The sequence below is a fragment of the Chrysoperla carnea genome, chromosome 1 (genome assembly GCF_905475395.1).
Source record: "Chrysoperla carnea chromosome 1, inChrCarn1.1, whole genome shotgun sequence".
In the NCBI taxonomy this organism is placed as follows: Eukaryota; Metazoa; Arthropoda; class Insecta; order Neuroptera; family Chrysopidae; genus Chrysoperla; species Chrysoperla carnea.
This window is the reverse complement of record NC_058337.1, coordinates 117,551,365-117,576,852: the sequence shown is the minus strand read 5'-3', so window position 1 is coordinate 117,576,852 and position 25,488 is coordinate 117,551,365. Positions and strand designations below refer to the sequence as shown.

General features: G+C 27.6%; 1 protein-coding gene across 3 annotated transcripts in view; it reads right to left on the bottom strand.

The window, feature by feature from the left end:
* LOC123300043 (GATA-binding factor C-like) overlaps positions 1 to 25,488 on the bottom strand; it is a 159,293-nt gene that overhangs the window by 40,431 nt on the left and 93,374 nt on the right. The window lies entirely within an intron of this gene.

Below are 25,488 nucleotides of genomic sequence, written 5' to 3'. Positions count from 1 at the left end.
TAATGATAAATATAGTTAAGCAAATTATTCGTGATTTTACTGATTTACTCAAAATCAACCAATAAGGTTTCCCAAACCAGAATCTATAATCATTTTTCTTATAAAAATTTTAAGACTTTTCTTAGAAGCTTTTTAAATAAAAACCATCAATTGTTTATACTTTTATTTCAATGGAAAACAATTTGTGTGAAATACGTTATCCTCCGAAGGAAGGAACCGCCGATTTCTGCTTAATCACTGTTTTTATTCCAAACGAGCGAGTATTTTTTTCTCCAAATGAGCTTTGCATTTTCATTATACTTTGAGAATTCTGTCTCAATTTTCGACAGTGGTTATTTTCGTTTGGTAAAATGTAGAAAGGCATTTCGATAATTAATTAAGTGTCATACCAAGACAATTTTCAAGGGATTTTCTTCAATTCAAAGCAATAATAATTTTAGAAAAGAATAGTTTAAATAAATTATATTCTTTAAAAGATCTATCTGTCCTGCATGCATTCTTGATTGTAAAATTAATTAAATAATTGAGCTTTAAGGACAAATTTACAGTTTTTTCCCTTAAGATAAAGTTTATGTAAACTACAAAAATTATAATTTACATATAAAAATCAGTGTAGTATCACCCCCCCCCCTTAAATACGTAAATAATATCATGGTAAATACAATTAGATAAACGGAGATAAACAATAATAAAGTAAGTAATACATAAACTAAATAAAATAATATACATTACCACATAAATTGTAATTGAAAAGGACAGATTTATTGCAATTAAATGAGTTTAGTCATTTGTAAAATTGCAATTAAAGATTTGCTTTTGTAACAACTACTATACAGAGAGCTAAATGTAGCTAAACTATATTATTTTATAGCGTTGAGAGCAAATATAGCGATATTTATATACAACAAACGAACATTAAATTTAACTTACACACAAAATATAATATTGATAGATAGAAACTTGTTGAAAAATTGTGGTAGCTCTTTTGCTAGGAGATCGGCCTAAATTTTTTATACTTTCAGATGAAGAATTCTCACTACACGCATAGAAAATTGAAGTTAGTTTTAAAAATCTTTACTAGTATGCAAGATATGAACGTTTAAAATTCCTAATTAAATTAAGAGGAAGATACCTACTAGTGATGGCAAACGTGAGTATCGCCATAGGGATTACATATAAAACTGTTTTGCTGAAAGAAGATGGCCAACCTTTGAATGCAATCTTTGATTGCTTACAACTCCATCGTTTTGTAATCAATTCTAATGTCACTTTCAAATTTTGTCATGGTATCAAGTCTAGTTTTACATTTTTATGGGTAATATGGCCAATTCAACAACAGGATTATTGAAAGAGTTTTGTAAAGTTCGATCTCTACTTTCTAAAATGGATAATGATGACAGTTATATAAAACATTGCCGGCATGAACTTACAGTAATTGCACTTTGCAGATATTATCACGCTATCTAGCACTGCTGTGTCACTTCACATCTTTGAAAATTAACTGCTTCGTCATTTTCATAGCGAAAAATATTTGTTATCTGTATTGGACAGTACAATAAACGTACGAAAATGAATAATTTCTGGTATTTTCCCTAACTTTCTTATTCTTAGTTTCATACATCGACGAGAGATTCTCTAGCATCAAATATCACATTAACACGCTAATTCTATTTAGTATACTGCTAGATTCTCTAGCATCAAATATCACATTAACACGATATTTCTATTTAGTATACTGCTAGGTTTGTTTTGGAGATGGAGTTCTAGAGAAATGTTTGAACTTAGAGAGCTCTAATTAGGCAGAAAATGCTGTAGCAGTTTGTAATTTGACAGATCTAGCTTTAAAGCAAAACAGCGAATAATTAATTGAACCATTAGAGATAATTTTTATGAATTTGAAGAAAAAGAAATTCCCATGTTGACAAAATATCTGTTGAATTATCTAGATTGAATCTCATTCACCGAACATTCAAGCAAATTATTTCTTAAATATACTGTTATCTCTTTTCTTATACACACATTTTTTTTTATTTTTGTTGTTTTTTATAAATAATAAAATAAACATTTTAAAATAATAAATAAATTGAACAAAAAAAATAAAAATAAAAAACAAAAAAAAAGTAAATATTATTTTATAACAAACAGTGTTTTGTTTAACAAATGGTTAAAACAAATAACAAGTGGAATAAAACACAAGTAGTATTATTATAAGTTGTTTTTTATCTTTGTTTATTGGAGCTATAGTTTTTAGCTACTTTAAGTTTATAAAATATAATATTGTTTTTAACTCTTAAATGGTATTGTGTAGAAAGAATCATCTTTATTTGAAATAATCATACCTACTTTTTAAAGATTTTTATTATAAGATATTATTGAAAATCATAACTGGATAATATTTTACTTGGCAATATTATACACATGCTAAGAAGCATCAATGGAATACAACTCTCTAAAAGTTTTATTATTTATATAATAATTAAATTACTTTTATAATAAAAATACTTCAACGAATTTTGTTTCGTTAACAAAGAACTTCGGTGAAAGTTTTGACTTATCCTGAGGTTAAAGCTTTATCCTGACATTATAAAATACTGCCATAAGGTTTGTGAATGGCCAAGTAATTAATACCTATTACTTGGCTGAAAAAATTGAAAATCAATTCGATATGCTATCCATACAGTTTTTTTTTTCTGTAATTTTAGTCACCACTGAAATAATTTTTGAAACTGTTGGAATTAAGTTCCTTATCGCACTATATTTGTTTCCTGTTGGGAGTAAAAACCAAAAAAAAAAAAAAACTGCAACAATCACCAAAAACCGACATCTATTCTACTTTGGAAACTAAAACTTTTTCAATCGATTTTCGATCAAGTTGCCATGGATTTTGAGAAAATTCAAATATTTTAATAACTGTCAATTTGTATTTTTTGTCAAAATTTTATGTTTTATTACTTAAATAAAATTGAAATGTGAAAGTTATCAGAAGTTAAAGAAAACAGAGATAATTTAAAGTAAGTACAATGCAATTTTTATGTTATGTCATAATAAATAACCTAATCAAACCAACCTTAATGAACTCACATATTGGGTTGACTACTAAATCAGAAGTATGTCTTTTTGAAACTAATACTACAATAATTTCATACAGTAAACCCTGAAAGCAGCTATAAAATAAAATTCTTTAAAGAAGAAGAACGGCGGCCTGCTTCATTAAAAACAGTTTACATGTAGTATTGTTGTATCAATGTTGCGTAATGATATAATTAGGATAGTTGGTACTTTGAGTACACTTTGCAAGTTAAGGGTTAAGAAAGATATTTTTGCGTAGAGCAGCTCTCTTTGTAAATTGTGTATGTATTATGTCTATTGTTTATATTTTATATATGTAGAAAAAGAAATATAATTTGGTTTTATTTATATATAAGTAGTCTAGCTGATTTTAATAAATATGGAGCATGAAACAGCACAAAACAAGATCCTTTTTTTTCTATATAGGTTGATTCTGAATACTTGAAGCACAAAAAACAGGCAATGTCGGTAAAACAGGTTACTAACTAGGTATAAATTGTGTAAAAAGAATTTGTTATTTGCGACAAGATAACATATTTTTTATTTTATATCAATCAAGAATATAATTGAATAAATTGCCAATAAGTGATATTTATGTTGTATTTAAAAGAATCACTCAGTCATAATTGTAATTGTATGGAATTTTTGGTGCAAGTAGAAATATGCTAACGAAAACTCACTTATCAACTGAGAAATAACAATTTTCACTACAAGTGAAATTTACGAAAATTAAAAAAACCCTCGACAAATGCGATTTATTCTTTTTAAACCGATTTTTGGAAACTTAGCTATAAAATATTCTCAATTAAGTCGGTTCGACCGTTTAGGGGCTACGATGCCACTGAGAAACAAACAGATGAGCAGATAAGCACTTTAAACTTATAACACTGCTTCTTAAATCAATATTAAGTGATGGTAAAGCACATCAGATGAGATGAAAAGGATACTTAGAGAGCTATCATTTTTTGGGACAAATTTTTGAAAATATTGAAATTGAAATATTTGAGTTGACTTTGTTCTTTTGAATTACCTAATTATTTGACCATTTTTCGAAATGAATTGAGCCAGGTTTATTTGACCATTCATTTCCATAGTAATTATTATTTATAAGATAAAATTATATGTCATAATCGCCACGTTTTTAGGTTTTTCGGATGCGGAACTAAAGGCTTGCACTTAAAACTTAGCAAAACAATTAAAATCGGTTCATCCGTTTAGGCGCTACGATTCCACAGACAGATACACACACAGACACACACACACAGCGGTCAAACTTATAACATCCCTTTTTTATTTCGGGTGTTAATAAGAAGACTGGAATTTTATTTAGCCAATATTGCTTTTTCGACAATTAAGTTTCGATGACGTTTTTTAACATTGAATGAGTGATATTTTTGACTGTAGTTTTTATGTTGTATCAAACCTCATAGATCAATATATTATTTTATATACCTATGTTTTTATAGTAGGTGTGTCAAAATTTAAATAACATTTTTTTTATTGTAGTTTATTTCTGCATAGTTAAAATATTCATGTATTGTATGGTATAGTTGTTGTTTCAGTTTTTAATTGTATTGTTTAGTTGCGTTTCTTGTAGGTAAAACAGGCTTCTGCGGATATTATATATTTTAATAGTATCTGTTTTAGGTTTTATATATATATATATATGTATCGTTTATATGCGTATCGTTTGTGTAAATACTATATGATACACAATTTATTTATAAATCGAAACTAATCAATTTTAATATTTAAAATGTATTGAACATGTATTGAAAATGTAATAAGAATAATGATCTAATAATTATAATCTTACAGTGTAATTCGATACTTTCGTTTAGCAGGAAATTTAAAACGTTTAATAAGAAAACATTTGTAAAAATCACTTCATCTAAAATAAGCTTCTTTCTTTCTTTATGTTTATTCATTGCTTTGAAGTTCTATTGATTTACAAGTAATTTTATAAATATGGTGGAAGCGCAAGTAAGTAATGGTAAGCACTGACGAATTTCGATGATTTTTTTCGCAAAATATGAAAATACCCTAAAAACAATGACAAAAAGTGAATTTAAAATTAAAATTGACCAAGAAATTAGATAGTTTAAGCATTTTAAACTACTAATTAGACAGAGAGAACTTAAGAACTTCATCCTTAATTCTGTTTCACTAGAAAAAGATACTAACAAACCTTTGCTGGCTTTAATTTTAGATGTTTTTATAGTTATTAGAAAAATAATTTTTCTCTGTCATATGTTACATGAATGAGCTTTTATTATGTAACATATGACACTTTTAAAAAATTATCGATATTCCCTATTGTGATATATTGTTATGAAAAGTGACAAAAATTTCACTTAGCTTTCAAGATACTTTATTTACCAGGTAATGCAAATTTGGAAGGTATTAACTACAGCGTTATAGTTGAGCTGGTCTTAAAAAAATGTGCTTTCTGTCTAATCTAAATAAGGTTTCATAATTGAGAAATAATTATCAATTTTAATTTCGAGAACTGAAATATACTTTTCGTCTCGTCGTGTTCAAACAGTAATTGTCCAAAAATAAACATGAGTTAAAGTGAATAAAACATTTGAGTTTATAATTAAATTTAAAAAAAAGATTTAATAATAATTCCCCTTGAATATTGACAGATACTTTTAAACGACATATCTGTAACAGAAAATAGGTTCCCTAACATTTGTGTCATTCAAAAAATAAAAGTTATATTTCTTATCTCTTATTTTCAATTTAATTAAAGTCTCTAAATATCCATCAAAATTTTATTTTTAGCAATTAAAAATTAGTGAAACCTAAAATGGTTTTTTTTTGTGTGTGTCCATCTACCTAACTACCCAACTAAATCGAATCGATGTTTATAGCATTTTCAGTTGTATATAACATTGTTTTGACATGGAGTGTACCCGATGTCACCGAACATTATTCTATTGTCAGATTTAATTGGATAGTGATCTCACAATACTGATAACACATACATACATACATACATACATACATACACACATACGAAGCTTAAACACAATAATAATACACTCCAATCTAGAATATAGGGGAAAGTGTAATACCTTGGATACAATGTACCTTTAATCACTATATAGTTTCAATCGAAAGAGGTATCTATGAGGTAGCAAGCGTAGGAAGACAAAATTTACTGAATAAAAGGTTTATTTGAGAGAGAGAATGCTCCATTTTTTTTTTTTTTTAGTAAAATAGAATTAACCCTTTTCAGTATTTTACAAGCTTTTGTATTTTAAATCATATTCTACCTGAATCACTGGTTATTTTGTTATTTCAATTTAAGCACAAGCTAAAATTTCGAGAAGATAAAGCTTGAAAAGACACATACTCATGTAGCTTAAATCAAACAACGTATTGTACCACTAATCAATGATAATTGGTACGCAGTAAATATTACAATTATGTACTTCTTTTAATTGAGCTACCATGTTCAGTTTAGCGTAGGTATAAGTGAAAGTGTATTGGCACCGAGCTTGTTATAATACCAGTTGAAGCTGTAAATTAGCGCTCAATAAAGAAAATACGACGTACGAGAAATTTATAAGGTTTTCAATGTTTCAATACCATACATTATATGATTCTATACCCATGGTTCATTTTTTAATTCTTCTTGAAACTGTATAGTGTAGTGGGAATAGTAGTGCTATAAATAAAGACGATTTCCACTGTTATATTTTAAATATGGACTGAAAAAAGCTCATACATGTAAATTTTGGTACTTGGTACAACACTCTCCACTATATTTATTCACAATAGCAAAGCTAAAGCAAGCTATAAGAAGTAAAGAAGCTATCCACCCGTATTTAATAGTGTTTATCTTATTTTATATAGCTCTTATTCTTACTTCTTACTGTATCATGCATAAAAGATAAAAAAAGATAAAGCTATCATAATATATAAAAGAAAATATTGCTTCTTTTATTTTTTGTAAATCAACTAACTTTATATATTCTTCTTCTGTTCATGACATTTGTGTGAGTGTGAAAGCTATATTGAATTTTATATATTTATCTCACTTGTATACAAATTTTTCAATCGTTTTGTGTAGAAAATTTTTTTTATTTAATTATTATTAGAAATCAAGATTATCTTTGTTTAGTCAGCATATCATTCAGTTTATGGTCGTTTTATTGTTTTTCTTGATTACGGAGTGTAGTTACATTATATTATGTTATGTAATACCATTTTACTGATTTGAATGTTTTTACATCACTGATAGTAGATTTGAAGTAATAATTTTCAAGATTTCGGGCAGGGAACACTTCAATTTATCTGTACTGCAGAAAGTATTGTATTTGTGAAAGAGAATACCAAATTTACGTTACGAAAATTTTTTGGAAAAAATTTCATAGAGCGGACACTCAAACTACATTCTCTATTTTTAATTCTATATAACCTCGAAAGTTGAATGGTAATAACTAATGGAGCTTTGGACAGACGTGTACAACCACTTTCTTTTCTTAAAACGATTTGTACTGTGCTTGAGTTTTATTTCAGGAGTTTCCCTGGTAATGACACCCTACTTTATAAATCTAGCTTTATAGATGGACATATAAGTCTATGGTTTTTATATATGGTTTACAAGGAAAATTCAACACTACTTTCTAAAAATTTTTAATAAGCTTTAATTTGCATTTGAAAAATAGTATTAAAGCAATGTCTAAGCAACAAGTTTAACTTATTGCTATACCGATTATATGTAAACAATTGAAAAATAGCCATATTTTCAATAAAAAGTGTGATTTATTGTAAGTTTCCTTAGAAAAAAGCACTGTAAACTATTAAATTATCTTCTCCATACACTTACTTTGCACACAACGAGTAGGTTTGCTCTCATGAATTGCATTGTCGATTATCAATTAATCTAAGCCTACTTGATTCAAACTAATTTAAAAAAAACTAAAATCGTACATAGGTATTTGATATATGCATTTGCAATTGTAAAATCCGATCGATCAATCAATATTTCATGTCTAATCAACTCTAAAAATTCACTACCCAAAAAAAAAAACAAAAAAAAAGAAACTAAAAAACACAGAAACAGTTTCATATAATAATCAATTGTAAAAATCTATGCGTTTCTCATTCTTCGATCGTATACGGTTAGTTAGTTTATAGTTTAGCTGATGATCGAATACTTTATATATTAGTTTATGCCTATGTGTCTGGGCGCACATTGATTGATTATAAACGTAAATGAGTGTGACAGTATATTTGTTGGGTGTGGGTAACGTTTGTGTGTGTGTGTGTTTATTATTTTATTATAAATGTCTATTGTTTTTGCTGTTTATTATTTTGCCGGCAAAAACATTCATCATGTTTTTGAAATGCTCTTCTATATCTTATTTGTATTTTTTATTTATTTTTAATAAATTTTATAGTTATCGATATATTGAATATTGTTATGAGAAGTACAAATGAACCAAGTCTTTAATGAGCATATATGAACTGTTTTGAACGTTGCTTTTTAAAGTTGCCTTATTTAAATATTTTTTTATAGTCAAATAATATATTAAAATATAATTTATGAAGAATTTTAAGTGTCCCTTGGTCAATAAAAATGACCTAATTTTTAATTTAATATATTTATAAAAACATAATATACACCTATTAATGTCTAAATCAATTTTTAAAATGATCAAATATCAATAATGATCTATATTTTTTAATATTATTTATATAGATTCATGGCTTTTAATGTTTTTTTATTTATTTTTTAATGTCCAGTATAAAAACTGTCACAATAGAAGGTGTAAGTCAAATTTTATGACTCTTTACAGAAGTTAAAGTGGGTGTTTAATCTGACTTAAAACTTTTAAAATGTTTATATTTCAGTGCATCAGGATATGCAGTTTGAATACGGGATGTCCAACAAAAAATTTTTAATTTTGTTAAATTTGTGTATTTTCTGACTGTTGGACACTGTACTCAGCAAATCGTCAAATGAAATATCCAGCTTGCTCAATAAAAATTCAGCCGATGAGATCAGAAGTATTTCCAAGATATTTCAAGAATCTCTCTGGAATAAAAGCTTTTCGTATATCTTCGTAGTGCAACTCTCGAAATAAAATTCATCTATTTTAAATCTTTTCGATCAAAATTATCCCATACATATCAGGTTTCATTCAGTTTTTCTCTAGCTTTCTCGATTTTACATTCCTTAAGAAAATAGCAAATAATCGGGAATTTTTGCTTCATATTTTGGTGAAAATCATTTTCTCAAAATCAAATTTAATCTCTTTGACCAATTGCTTTCAAAATCAATAAGATTTTCATGTATTCAAAGTATTTGTGCTAGTAAGGATATTTTTATTCAAATAATGTAGATATCAAACCAAATATATCACTTTTTACAAATATTCTTCATCAAGAAATACTTGCAATTTTTTTTGAATTAATTAATTATTCGAGCAAAAAAGTGTAGAAAACAATATTTAAAAAAAAAATTGATCAGATAAAAACAAACAACAACTTTATGAACAAACTATTGGTATTTGTATACACTAAGCGTTCCATATAAGGTGAATGGATTCCATAACTTTAAAGAGATTCCATTAAAGTATTAAAGAGTTCCAGTATATAAGTATATAATAATAAACCACTTAACTAATAGAATAATTTTCAATAAACACCCATAACCATCATAGCAAGCAAGGTCTTCTTGCTATGATAGATCTATAAAAAAAAAAAAACTTTCTTATACAATAGAAATGAACTGACATTTCTCAAAAAAATCTATTGTGATCTTAAAAGCATTTTGACATTTTTTTTGAACTGCTTAATACAATTTTTTTTATTTATTGGATTCGTCACTTTAGTTAAAATGCAGAGCGGTAAAAAAAGATTCATTTTAATTTATTTTTTTTTATGTTTTGAAATGAATATTTTAAATAGAATGTTTTTAAGGCTCTATTGGTTCGTTGAGTGTATGTTTAAGAGGTTCAGCTATTTTAAGCGGTATTTATTTGGCGGTATGAACTGATTTTGAATTAGAAATAGCTTTACCGAACTGAAATATACAATTTATGGTGGCAAAAGTGAATTTTCTTGAAGATTTGAGTACTATTTTCTGTTTTGATTCTCAGGACTAGTAATTTCTTTACAACCTCCCCGAATTACAATCTGTTGAAGTCAAATTTCTTTTATTGTTCCAAAATGGTTGAAAGAGTAATATGATTTTAAAAACTTAAACATTTGAGTTCATCAAGTGTCGTGAATTATGAAAAAGTAATAGCCAAAGTAAACCGGCGTGGCAGTTTAAGAATAAGAACTAAACATAAAACGTGAGAAAATCAATTAATTTAAAAGACTATTGAATTAAATTAAAAAAACTTATCACAAAAATTTCTTACTGAAATTTTTTATTCAAGAAGGAAATCTCGAATGATCGAAAAACATACAAACATGTAATTAAGAAATTAAAATTCGGAGAATCAAATACATAATATTTATCATATTATTTTAATAAAATATTTTAATATTTATTTTATCAAATCAGTAAAAAATAAAATGTCAATTAAAAATATTATTCATTTCTATAATAGTTTTAACGTTTCCTGTTACAATTAAATTACAATAAAATTTAAAAAAAATATAAATAAAATACAAATTATTTATTTCAAATTAAATAATTAAAACAAAAATGTAGGTACACACAAATTCAAAATAATTTGTAGACACAATTCACAATTTTTATCTTGTGATAACCTTATCCACATTTAGTTTCATTAACATACTACTTGTGAGAATAGAACCTTCTGTATATGAAGATAAGTGAAATTTTTTACGTTGGATGTGCGAGTGCACCATTACTATACGATTTATCCTATTTTACAATTCCAGCTTAATGCGAAAATTAAATTTTTTTTTCATTTTCTAGTGGAACATGTCCTGTGTAGACATTTTTGATCTTGTAATAATCGTTATTGCAATTTAAGATTAGGGCATTCTACTCCCAAATTTTCACAGCCTTATATAGAATTTTTTTTCAACCTAAAGACTGCACCCACGGAATTTTTGGTGTTTTTTGGAAGAAAATCGAAAAAACTTACCTATATCTGGAGAAATTATAGGGGCAGGGGATTAGGGCTGATATCTTATAAAATTTGCAATAAATGTGTTTTCCTTAAATTTTAATTTCCAAATGCTTACATGTAAATGGTATCATAAATGTCAAATTAAAATAATTGAAAATAACGATTGCATAAATAATTGTTAGAAAATAGTATTAAATTTTCAATTTAAAACATACATACAATCCATAGACTTATATGTGTCATCCAGACAAAAATATTAATAAAGTAGAGTGTGGTTACTGTAGTAACTCCCTGAAATAAAACTCATGCACGGAGCGAATACTTGTAATTGAAGATTCAGGAATTTCAAGAATATATTGTTTTGTTGAAAAAAAAATTGGGCTGCAGAAAATATTGACTTTTCTGAATGGTTCAAGTTTTTAGTGTCACGAAAATACAATACAAAATATGTTACTTCATTAAAACTTTGAAGAATTATTAAAAAATGTAAATAAATTTACTAAAGACTGTTGTTGGGTTTACAACGAGAAATAGCGTGCCGATTAAAAGTGTAACCGCTTTTTTTTTTTTTTATAAATATTTCGTTTTCAATATATATTTGATATTAACATATGATATCCGGGATCATGGAGCGGTGAAACGAGAATGGAGAATCAAGAACCCCTTCACAACAATCTTCCTTACAACAACATATTATACTTTGCCATAACTTGTGACTTCGCATTGCTTTAGTATAAAAAAAAAATAATAATAATAATTTTTTTTTCTGTAGTTTCATTTCCATTTTGCGTGTTACGCATTTAATTTATAATATCCTTCGAGACTAACGAACGAACAGGGCAAAACGTACGTGAGTGAAGTCAACACAATATTATATGGGGTAATAAATTACCATCCACAATTTATTCATTTTGCGTCAATCAACAGTTATAAATATTATTAAAAGCTGTCTTGTATAACTTTTGCAATATGTGTTTTTTTTTTCATCATATTTTTAATATTTTCATATAAAACATGCAACAGAATTTTTAACCCGTCAGCACTTGAGTAAACCGTTCGGTAATTTTTAATCGCATGATGAGTGATTTTCTCAAGCGTTCTGCATAATCGTCAAGTATTTCGCGCGTTAAATACTTTTTATCTATATAAATCATAACCTCTACACAATTTTATAAAAATTTATAAACTTATCCATATATTATAAATGTGAAAGTAAGCATGTTTGTTTGTTTGTTACGGTTTCACGTTAAAATTGGCGAATGGTTTTTAATGAAACTATACAGAAATATAGCTGATATATCAGAATAACAAATGAGATATAATTTATAAAGATATGTTAAAAAAAAAATTATATATAAATTTATTTGACATTTCCCATTTTTTAAATTTTTACAGAAATCTTTAATTTATAATTCAAAATGATGATTATAGATTGGAACAGATATATGATGATCATTTTGAACCATGAATTAAAGAATTCTGTAAAAATTTAAAATAGTAAATGTCAAACAAATGATGGACAACTTTTCTGATATACTCATTAAATTATAACTATTTTACATTTAACAAAATTGAAAACTGTGTATACCAAGAGAGGTTGGAGGCTATAAAGCGGTGTTTTTTACTTTTAAGCTCAGTGAAGCGGGCGGGTTTCAAACTAGTTTCACCATATTTCTGAAACTTTCCAAAGTAAATATTTTTTATCTTACACCTTTACTTTCGTGATGAGAGAAATTCTCAACATTTCGGACAGATTTAAAAAAAAAAATATTTCTTTAAAATAATTGTAGATAAGTTCTTAAAAATAAGTTCTTCTCGTCTTACACCGTCAAAGTATAACATAATTCACTATCGAAATTTACAAAAATATTTTTTCAATTTGTTTACCTGAAATTACTGGATGATACACGCTTAAACGTCCTTAAAATGATTTTAAATCAGCAATCAATTTTTCCCTGATGGAGAATAGATGTGCATTTTGATTGATTTATAAGCGCTCAAAGAAATATTGTGATATCTACATTAACTTTTACTCAACTTTCTATAAAAAAAAATTCTAGAATAGAATCCAAATTTTTGTAGATCCTATTTTTACTGACATCAATAAAATACGAAATTCTTCAAATTCCAAAACAGAAAAACTGTTACAAAAACAATGTTATTAACGCACCCGTGTAACAAATAATACGACATACGATTTAATACGGAAGCAATAAAATTAATATTTGTTTTATTCCTCTACACAGAAAGAAAAAAAAATTCGAATGACATTTTACATGTGAAGAGCAATGTCGTATACGTACGTACGGTCTTCGTAATAAATTCCACGTCTGTTGTCGTATATACATACATTTTTGACGTCACATATGGATGATAGTAAAAACTGTTTATTTATTATATTATGTATACTAGGACCTGTAGCAGAAGAAACTATAGCAGAGAAATGAACCACAAATGTAACCGCATACAATATATACGAAATTAGCACCTGTTTATTGTCATAAATCAAAATTTAAATAGATAGGCGGAACACTATTAATATATTGTGTATATGTTATATCATGCCCTTATTTCTATAGAGCTATATGTATGTTATTGTAGTCAACAGCTAACATCGTGGATATGGGTTAAATACTAGGATTGCCCTTTCACTAAGGTAAGTACACATGCTTTACTAAAAAAATCATTTAAAACTGATTATTTCGAGGTAAAATTTGGTGACATGTAGAGTTCAATCAGTAGAATCAAGTGAGCCCAACTGCAAGACTTTGACTGCAGAATACTACTTGCAATAAAATTCTTGTTATACCGATCGAAGACGTAAAATTTTCTATAAAATAGTTCATTATCAAAATTTATCTTTCACTGCATCTGAGGAAAACGCAATCAAAAACTGACTTGTATGTGTTTGCTAATAAATCCAAAACCACTTTTTAATGAATAACAAGTGCAAACAAACAATTAATTGACTTAATTGAAGAAATACCCTGCATAGAAAATGTTGAATGTCAGTCCTTGCATTATTTTGTATAAATTAGAAGAGTTAAAAAAACCAACACAACTATGGCGGCCTTTTGACAAATTTTCAACTCTTTATATTTTATAGTTTTTTGAGAAAATGAAAACAACAAAGTTTTGTTTTAATGACTCCTTCACGGGTAAACAGTGATGTTATGAAAAAATGTTTCAAACAAAAGTTGTTCATTCTTTTATAAGAAACATTTTTAAAATTTTAACTTTTGTTCTATCTCTAAACTGCTTACAAGATGGGTCTTACTTAAGACCAAATTGACTTTTGTTGCTCATTAACGAACTAAATAACACTTTTTACGTCCTAAACACGCCAAAAAATTTCAACATGGTAACTTTTTTCATTTTAAGAGTTATCGTGTCCACGGACGGACAGACGCACAGACAGACAGCTGGAATAGGACTAATTAGATGTTTTTATGAATATTTTTAAGCGTTACAAACTTGGGACTTAAATAAGTATACCTTGATATATATTTCATATATACAGGGTATACAATTTTGCATAATTTTCTATTCTCCGTAAGTAATGGAAATTTTTGACAAAAATCGAAAAATTAATGAAAATTGAATTCCATTTAAGTATAGAGCAACCCTAGTAAATTAGTAAAAGTTTTTTTTTATACTTTTTATTTTATTTTAAAAAATAGTTGTGATCGAAATTTTTAATATATATCGATTTTTTTTCATCCAATACAACCAACTAAAGTTAATTATAAAATCGAACGATACATTTTTTTTTTGTCTTATAACTGTTCATATTGTGTTTTGATTTAAAAATAAAACCACTTGCTCTGAAAGAGTCATCCTTTTTTTTTTACAGCATACTCTTTTGTGAGAAACAGTTATCAAAGGATGTAATTAAGTGACGTTTTGTTATGTTTGCTTGGTCTTATATATTAAAAGACTATAGGTCTTTTAATTTTACAGAAAATCTCAGAGTGACCTTTTTTGGGGAGGATTATCGATTTTTATTACTATTATTAAAATTCATCGATGGACTTTAATAATATATAATTTAAAATTAACAATATTGTAAAAGTTTTTTGGTGAGGAGGATATATTATAAAAATTTTTTTTTTTTAGTTTACCTTGAAATTTTATGAATGGATTCGATTATATAAAAATTCAATTTTTGTGATCAATAATAATTGTTTTAACGGTATACAGGTAATTTTAGGATATTAGGCATACTTTTTTAGACCATAATTGGCTGTGAAAAAAAGGATTTTAATAAAACTTTTTGTAAAAATATTATGAAACGTTTTAAGCTGATCATATCCCAACTCTTTTAATCGAGATCTTGATTTCAGAGTTTAGCAGAGAAGTATAGGACATTTCATCTCAACGTATGAAATAAATCGTTACAGATAACCTTGTCTAATACCTTGGTTGAACAGATGGCCATAAATTTTATCTCCTTCACCTTGTTTTATGAAGTGTCATAGCAATAAATATAATTTTTATAATTCTTTTTCTTACTCCTTAAGCAAAGTCTACTCATCTGCCCACTTATATTATATTAGAAAAAGGCCAGAAATATAACATATCATGAGCAGATTTTCATTTTAATCCTCGCACCCCCCATTTCCGTATCAGGGGTATTAGGGCTGTTATCCGCCATTACAGAAACCCCTCACACCCCTTTACGTAATAACAACTACAATGGAAAGACTACAGATCACGAGCAAAACTCGGCTCTGTCTCTCCGTTTATAAAACTTGCCAAAGAAAATTTTTTGATCGGTGTTGGGTAACATCAAACAAGCCGTTTTGTATAAAAACGTTTAATTAATAAGTGTTGTAAATTAATATCTTACTTGACTTACTTACATTTGGATAAAATGTTCTTCACGGTAAAAAGGTATTTTGTTTCACTTGAAGTTTTATACAAAACGATTTGTATAACGACGCTTTGGCATGATCAGTGTGTAATTGCTTCTTCAGTGTTCTTCAAACAAAGCAATTTAATGCAGTAATTTTTTTGAATCTAAATTTATAAATGAATACTTACTATCGAAAAAGCCTTTCTTGAAACAAAAAAGTAAGCAGAAAAACAAATTTTGGAAAAAAATGTTCCAAGCAAAACGTTGTGGAATTAGATGTTTAATTTGAGATTCATTTAGCAATCAATCAAATTTATAATTAATTAGAGATAGATGAAAATTTTAAATAAGAAAGTTATTCCTTATAGAAATATTTAATTTTAGAAAAGTGTACACTTTAACCCTTCAAATTCATTGCCCCCTACGAGAGAATAATGATTTGAGTGTTGGAAGAAGATTGGAATTATACTACTTTATTAAAAATTCAAAAACAATTGAATGCTACCTACAATATGGGGGTTCAATGTTTTCAAACAAACACTACACAACACAAACAAAACAAATACGTGAATAATAATAATAAAACAAAAGCATTCAAAACACAAACAAACGAACAAAACACACAACACAGATAATATATATTTTGTTGATAAAATGGCAAAGATTACTGCGTATGTATTGAACCGATTAAGATCAAATTCTATCAATCTTCAATTGTCAATCACTTCACATGTGTCAATCAATGAAATGGAGAGGGTCTTTAAAGTCGAAACAAATAAAAATAACCGCGGTATGTGTATACGATTCGTTCAACGATCATGATCGTCTTCTCCATAAACCAAGCTGTTTTTTCTTATTTTCAAAATCGTGTAATACATAGACTTTGAAATAGTATTCGCATGTTTTTCTGATACGTTTTCTATGAGACGATTCACACGGCTTTGTATACCATGTATGTATGGAATATATCAAGGTATACTTAATAAGTTTAGTCCTAGGTTTGTAACGCTTGATGCTACGAATGCATGAATTTTGGTGTAGATGTTCACAAAATCAGTTAACTAGTCCATTTCCGGTTGTCTGACCATCTGTGGACACGGTCGGTTTGTCCATCTGTGGACACGGTAACTCAAAAAAGAAAACAGATTTCAAGCTGAAATTATTTTTCTAGCGTGCTTAGGACGTAAAATAAGGCCAAGTACGTAAATGAGAAACATAGGTTAGTTGGATCTTGAATCCGTAGGACTCATCTTGTAAATCGTTAGAGATAGAACAAAAGTTTAAATGTAAAAAATATTTCTTATAAAAAATAAACAACTTTTGTTTGAAACATTTTTTCGTAAGCATCACTGTTTTCCCGCGAGGGCGCAAATTATGTGAGAACTTTATAGTATTACACTGTATGGTAAGCAGTCATTAACAAATTTTACAATTCGAAGCTCGCATGAACATTAACCTTAATGCATATGGAAGTCACATGAGTATTTTACATACCACCGATTTTTTATTTATAATTGTAAACACATTTTATCCAAATCAAATTTTTTTTATGTATGTGAGACTTCTTCATGTTATTCTGCACTATTTTTTGTGTATATTAATGAGATAACAAGGCCCCCACGTGATCACCATAGAGATGAAAGAAGTGCAATGCCTTCCTCAGTAGCCACTTTGCTGCATTATTATAATCTATTTTGTTTTTTTGTGTGTTTTTGATCGTATCTACCAAATTTAAATTTTTGAATATCTACAACAAAAGTTTAAATTTTTATTTTTATTTCTTTCGGTTTTAAAAGTGTTCATCAATGTCAGAGTTGATTTTGTGTCTAACTTTTGATGTGACAACCCAAAAAACATACATACCTTACCAAATTGTTTAAATAATAAAAAAACACTTCTTCAAAACACATCTACGCTACGCCATAAAAACAGAGGTATATATTGCATTTTTCTATTGTGTTTACATACATTTTTTGGAAATTAAGAATTCTTTTGCCAATTATAAATTAAATTAGCAGTTAAGATTGGTATAAAAGATATAAAATTTTGAAATGTTTTAAAAGAAATTTTTACAAAAATAGAAAGGATTGTCAGTAATGCGAACTGTCGACGAATGTGGAAACTTTGGAATAACTGTGTTTTTTTTAATTTTTCATAGTATGAATAATAAACGCCATCTATGAACATTAATCAGAAGTTACCAAAGATCAGAATCACTTTGCCAATAGTTTTAATTATTTGTACATAGGTGTCGCTTTTCCGATTGAAAAAATTTAGTTTCCTAGGTTACGGTGTTATAGCATGTTGTTGACGCGAAACCATAAAATTTTACTCTTCCAAATATTATTAAATATCGTCTAAGCCGCCTAAACAAGTTTTTACATAAAAAAATCTATGGTTTATGAATCTGGAAACTTTGATAATATGTATGCCTGGTGCCGTTTCTTCGTTGGTTCCGAAAAGCTGTTATAAAATACATTAAATTTTATGCTATGTCTAAAATTTAAAAATATAATTTTTACCATGTCAACATTTGCGCTATAAAATTTTAGTGACATACTTCGACATACTTTTTTAAAATATAATTTTATTATTACAAGTAATTTGCATATATTCGTTAAAAGTTACAGCAAAAAACATTAAATAAATGAAGATAAAATTAAAATTAATTACAAAATAAAAAATAAACAGAATTATGTAGCGTCATGTATTTTTTTGTTTTTTGAAAAAATAAAGTCAATAAAAAAGTATCGTTACACAAAAACAAAAAAAAAACTGTATTACCACCTGTCTCACATAAAAAACGCATAAATTTAAAGTTTATAAAGCAGCATATAAAATTATTTTGAAAAAAACGAAGATGTCATCAAATATCATAAAAATTTTCAAAATTTCGAATTAATGACTGTAAAAATATGAAAAATTTGTTTCTTAGGTTGTAAAATAATTTTACAACAAATTGAGAAGACTTTGACAACAACCGAGCTTTGACAATTTAAAGCATAAAATTTTTATCAAAAAGTTTTCCGTGATTTTAAGTAAGCACAAATATTTCGCTATTGTTACATAACAAATTTCAATTTGGTACATTTTGTACATTTGAAGGTATGCATTTGCTACTGTATGCAGATTACAATAAATCATATTTTTTAAAGTTTATAATTACTATACCTAAAGTTTTGTTTACAAGGTTGATAATGTGTTCACTATCTTAAAAAAAATTTTTATTGATTTTGATTTAGGACTGAAAATAATATGTTTATATCTTTAATAAATGAAAATGTCAAGGAAATTATAAAAAAAAAAGTCTTTTAAGCATAAGATCCGCAATTTGATTATTAATTTATATCCTAATATCCTCCCAATTTGCCTTTCGCAATATATAATTTCCTAAAGAAGGTCATTATACACAGCAAATTAAATCTACCATATTTTTACAATTTCAAAAATTTTTTTTAAGATTTACAAGCAGTTGCTACTATAAGCTACTCAAAGCTTTTGTTCGGATTGGTTAACACTGTTGGTTTCTCGAGCTCATCAATGTATGTTTATAGCAGAGTTCGTTAGTTGACAATTTAATTCGCCTATCTTTATAGCAAAAAAGAAACCACTATTATTGGATTTATTGGAAAGTTTTTTTCGAAGAGTGCTTTGATTTCGCAGAAACAATTATTATTATTTTTAGTCCGTTTTACCTAAACCATACGGTTTGCGGAAAAATTTTTCGAACAAAAAATGTTACTTTTTTAATCGATAACAACTTTCTAATTTAAAGATTTCATCGACCAATTACCAGTTATGGAGTAGATTGAGCTATTCATTGAGCTTGAAAACATAGGCCAACGTTAAACTTTCGCCTATTCACACAACATTTTTCACTTGAAGAATTTTTATTGTTTTTCGAGTTTTAAACATATGGCATCTTAAAACAAACAGCCTGTATATTTTTGAGTAGATATGTATAAATGTTATAAAACAATGCATCTAATACTTCTCTATTAATAAATTATTCCCAAAAAAAAATCAAACTGAGCCAACCATATTGTTAGATTGTAGTACTGTGTGAACATTCAAAAAAACTTAAAAACATAAGTCCTTATTCCATGTTACACAATGTTCCACCAGAGATAACCAGAACAACACAGAATAAGAACAAAATCAATTTTAGAAGAATTGGATTCAAAAACTAACAGGGAAAAAAAATCAAAATTTATTTTTTTATTTTTAGAAAAAAAGATCTATCGTATCCGTTCGTTCAGTTGTTCTAACTATGAGAGCCATATCTTCTAAAATAAACAAAAAAAAAAACGTATTAAAACTGATGTTTTGTTGTTTTTTATACGATTTCTTTGGCTTTATGTTGTTAGTTTTGTGTGTTTTTAACGTAAAACAACTAAAAACTGTTGTTTTTTTTATAAAAACTTGTTACCTGATTCACTAGTGCTCTCTCAACTGTTGTCATTGCAATTTATTGTTTTTATTTTATCGATAATTTATAAAAACGAAGCTTTTTTTTATTTTATATTATTTATATATATATTTTTTTTTATTAAGTTTTTTTGTGTTTTTATTTTTTCTTCAAAAAAATAAATATTGTCTTGAATGAATCGCTCTCATCATCCGTTATATACGTTTAGTTAATCGTATCGATGGTATTCCGTATCATAAACAACGACATGGATATAAGGAAATCAGATTGGAAAATTATTGATTCAATTGATTTTATTAACTTCGAACTTCGAGTAAATTAGCACAAAAACTAAATTAAAAAGTTGATTAATATACAGGGAGTCTCCGAAATTACGAACGTACATGCTGCATCGGATAATTAGCTATTAATTAAAATAGGAAGCCAATCAGAAGCGCGTTGTAGCGGTAAGATAGTGGGGGGGGTAGTAAGAAACTGCGAGAGTGAACGTGGGAGCTTCAATGTTACGATGGCGTGTACGTAGGCTCACATGTGCATCATAGGCGGACGTAAGTGCATCGGGTAAAAAAATGGACGACGACTTCATCCTACAGTTTTATTTCAGGACACCCCATTATGGCGTTTTTTTTTTTTCAAATTCTATCAAAGTGATTTTAAATTAAATCCATTTATAAAAGAAAATTAGTTGATTTAAAAAAAATGGAAAATACCTTAAAAGCAGGGTTCAAGAAATATATTGTTTCTAAAAACTCTAAAACTTATTCATGATCGTCATTCTCATGTCAATTTGGGAAACACTGAAAGTCAGATCAGTCTTTTTTCATGCTTGAAACAAAGACAATCGAACCATTAATGTTTTCACCTTATTTCATACTTAAACGAATTTTCAGTAATTTTTTGATTCCATTTTTTCAGTGCATTGTTTTTTTTTTTCCATTTTTACTGCCTTATAAAAATGTATAGTGATGACACAAAACATCTATTATTTTTTCCACAAATATACAAAAATAATTAATAAGCAAACTTATCCAATGCTAGCTTGGCTGACTATAGAGCCCTGGGACTAAACTACCTCGTTAAATTTATTACCGAAAAATGTAGGTAAATTTTTATTTTAAAATAATATAAAAATGTCATTTGAGACCAAAAAATCCATTTATTAATTAAAATATATTTTGACAATTTTTTATCCAAATGTACACTTTTAATCATAAAAAATGAAACCCATACATAAAAATAATTCTCAAATATTGTTCGCTCTGATGCTTCTTTAATGACGTAAGAACATCCTAAATATCTTCACTTCAATGAAATAATTCGATACCAAGTAGAAAAGATTTATGTACCCTCGTAATCATAAAAAAACGAGACGTGTTTAAAAAGATTATTTTATTTCATAGTCAATTAAAATATTATATTAAAACAGAAGAATGAAACATGCACTGGTAGTTTATGCACCGGATTTCAAGGTCATAATATTTAATAATTATATAAAAAATAAAAGTAATATTTGATTAATTAATAGTCAATTAATCCCTCAGGCTATTTTATTGTTTTCTTTTTCTTTTCATATAACCTGAATCCGTTTTTATGTAGGTTCACATTCTCAATCGAATTAAATGAATGTTGCACATCTTTCCGATATCTTTTTATTGTTAAATTGATTGGTGCACGGATTCTTAACCAGATGTTCATTTTGAGCTTATTACGTTTACGTTTTCTCTTGAAAACGTAAACGTTATGCTTGTATATGCCTTCATGCTTGTATATGCATGAAGGAGGTGCACTCAGTCTCTGAAATTGAGGAGCTGATAAATGAAATTATCAGCGGAAAAGTAGTAAAACACATATATGGTATCACAATGGGCTCTATAGCCTAAGTGTGTCCTTCGTGGACAGCCATTATAACCTAACCTAACCATGGTAGAACCTTTATATAAAAATTTGATTTCTAAGAAAGTCACATTCTCCATGACTTGTTCTTTCAACCGTTCTTACTCCAACGATCGATCAGTTATCGTGAAAGAAATTTTAATCATATTTAAAAAAATGACACATTAAAATTGAAGTCTTAATTGAATAATAAAGTAAGACAAAGATGACGATAAATAACCCCATTAGTAATACCTTTTGCACGTATATTTATCTGGTTAAAGAAAAGGGTAAATTTACAAAAGACTTAAGAAGCCAAACGCCAATAGTTTTGTTCATTGATTGTGTATATACAAAAGCCACAAAGTATTTAAAAACTTTTATTTGGTTTTTTTTGTTTTTAATTTTTATTTTATTTAATATCAAATTGACTTTGATTATTAATATTGATGACTTTGATCGATCATCTGGTTTGTTGATCTTCTAAAAAAAATAAACGGAGGAGTTTTTTTTTTATGGAGTATTTTAAAAATAAAATTATACCACACATAATTGTACCAAAAATATAACATACCTACCAACAAGTCGAATTTTTTTATTTTAATTAATTGTTTTATTAATTTTATTTTTATAAATATGCAATTTAACTGCCAATTTGGTTAAACTGCATTTTGTGTATTGTAATGTGCAAAAAACTCAAACCATACTAAAAAATGAAACACATACATATTCATGAATGTGTATCCGAGCAACGCATCCTGGCAGAGCGGCAAGCATGCTGGACGCCTGGGCCTGACAGTGTATCACGACTATTGCAAGAGCTGTCACAGTGTGGAGAAGAAGGAGACGATGTCTTATCTTCTCTGTCACTGTCCAGCTCTTTCCATGAGGAGATAAGCTCATTTGAGCCAGCCTCTCTTTGACGACCTCTCTGACCTAAAGACCATTGACGTCAAAGCACTCCTGCTGTTCTTAAACAGCTCAAAATGGTTCATAGAGCAGTGACCGAGGATGAGCCAACCTTTTTTCGGTATCACAACGGACTCCATGGTCCAAGTGCGTCCTACTTCAGGACAGCCACTCTAACCTAACCTAACCTAACGCATCTTTGCAGAGGGAAAACGTTTACGTTTGGATTGTTTTGTGCGTACAACGAACGTTCTGGAGATACTGCGGTCAACATATCGACGTTAAAAAGTTTTCCACGGATTTTGAAAACAGTTAAATTCGTCTCATCCTTTTATTTGCAAATATGACACAAAAATTAATGCAAACACTGTAGGAAATCAACAAGAACTTACAAAAATTCGAGTTTTCAAGTTACTCAAAATTTGATTTGGCTGAACTTAAGAGCAAATTACCGTTTTCCTGCTACCGGTGGGTAAGTAGCACTTATTTCAGTGTTTTAGGTCAAAAAGAAACACTTTTGTAAACTCTGCAAGTTAAACTCTGCAAGTCTTTTTCACATGTTTTAAGTAATCGACAGGGAGAAAGTTTTTTCAAATAATAAATTAGCAGCCACGATTCAAAGAATACTAGAAGTTAAATCATAAACGCGTAAATAGCTTGTTTAAAAAAAAAAATTTATCCGCCCATAATTACCAACACTAATGATTGAAAAAATTTATATTTTGTTGGTTTGTTTGACCTTAGGTAGTGTAATAATTAACATCAATTGTCAATAAATATTCTCTCTTTAACCATATATTTATAATTATAAAACAGAGATGGAAATAGATATGTGTTTTTTTTTTGGGACTAATAAAATATTGCAAACTTTAACCTTATAATAAAACGATCAAATTTTAAAATAATTACATCATTGAAATTGAAAGTTTTTTTAAATAAATATTTAATAAATCATAGAAAAAATTGAAAATGATTTAAGGTTTCCTTGATTCGTCTTATATACTAAAAGATGTTTTATACGGGGCTAAGGTCTACCCACAAACGATTTGTTTGTGGGTAGATACTTACTTCTTTCGTAGCTTATTTTTATAACGGAAGAGACACAAAGAAGCTTAGCTAGACAATAAAAGTGTAGACAAAAAAAAAGTGAACATAGCATCTGGCATCAAAAACGGTTTGAGCTTATTGTATATATTTCGGTCATTTAGTTTCACAGCTTTCATCTACGAACGTTTCATAAACGAGAGCTTAATTACTAATTAGCTATTTCAATATATTTATCAAATTTATCTTTAAAAAACTACCCAATTTTTCTCTAAACAAACCTATACTTTATGTACAGGAAAACCAAGATTCAATGATTATTTTTCCCTTCATAAAATCTAAGAGAAATAGTCTTTTACACTGAGAAATTCCTTTTCTTTATTCTAATATTTCTGGTTCAAGAAAATATGACTTGATTCAAGCTTGTTTTCTGAATATTACCACTTTTCTTAGTTTTGGAAGAATATTTCAGTCCAAGTTTTCAAAGATCCTGTTCGTACGTGTATTTGAACATGTTTTTATTAGCTTATACGCGATTAGCTTATTAGCGATACAAAAATTTAATAAGTTTGATCAGGATCTTCAGGTTTAATGATTTTATAATCACGATTTTAACTATAATACAAGCAAATAATTCATATGATTCTGGTGCAAGCGCAAATTAATTTCCGTAATATTAAATAATAATTTAAAAAACTAAAAAACATGCTTTTTTAGCTAGCTGAACTCAGAAGTAGAAAATTCTTTTTTTATTGTGCCACGTACGTACAAAAACCATCTTAGTTTATGAATTAAAAACCCAATGATAATAAATTTTCCAAATTCAAGGAACTAATAATTATTACTATTGTATAGTCACACAAATGCTGGTTATTAATTCTTTTTATTTAATATTATTATTATTATTTTTTTTTTTTGATACTTCTGCCTTTAGGGTACTTAAGTTGAATTGAATACACACAAATATAAGTAAGTATTACTTACCTATATTATATATAGAAGGTAATATTCTTGACACTTTCGAAAATACAGAAATAATGGTCTAGGCGTAACATAAGAAGGCGTTAACTGTACTACACCTCATTTAATACAACTGCGTGTATATTCGCTTGGGCTACTCACCCAAAAAATATCTTATATATAAATTTTTGTTCAATAAAGTGATTTATTCATTTATCGCTATGGGTTAAGTAAAGTTTTAAAGCGTCATTCATTGTATAATATTGGATACAAGATGAGCA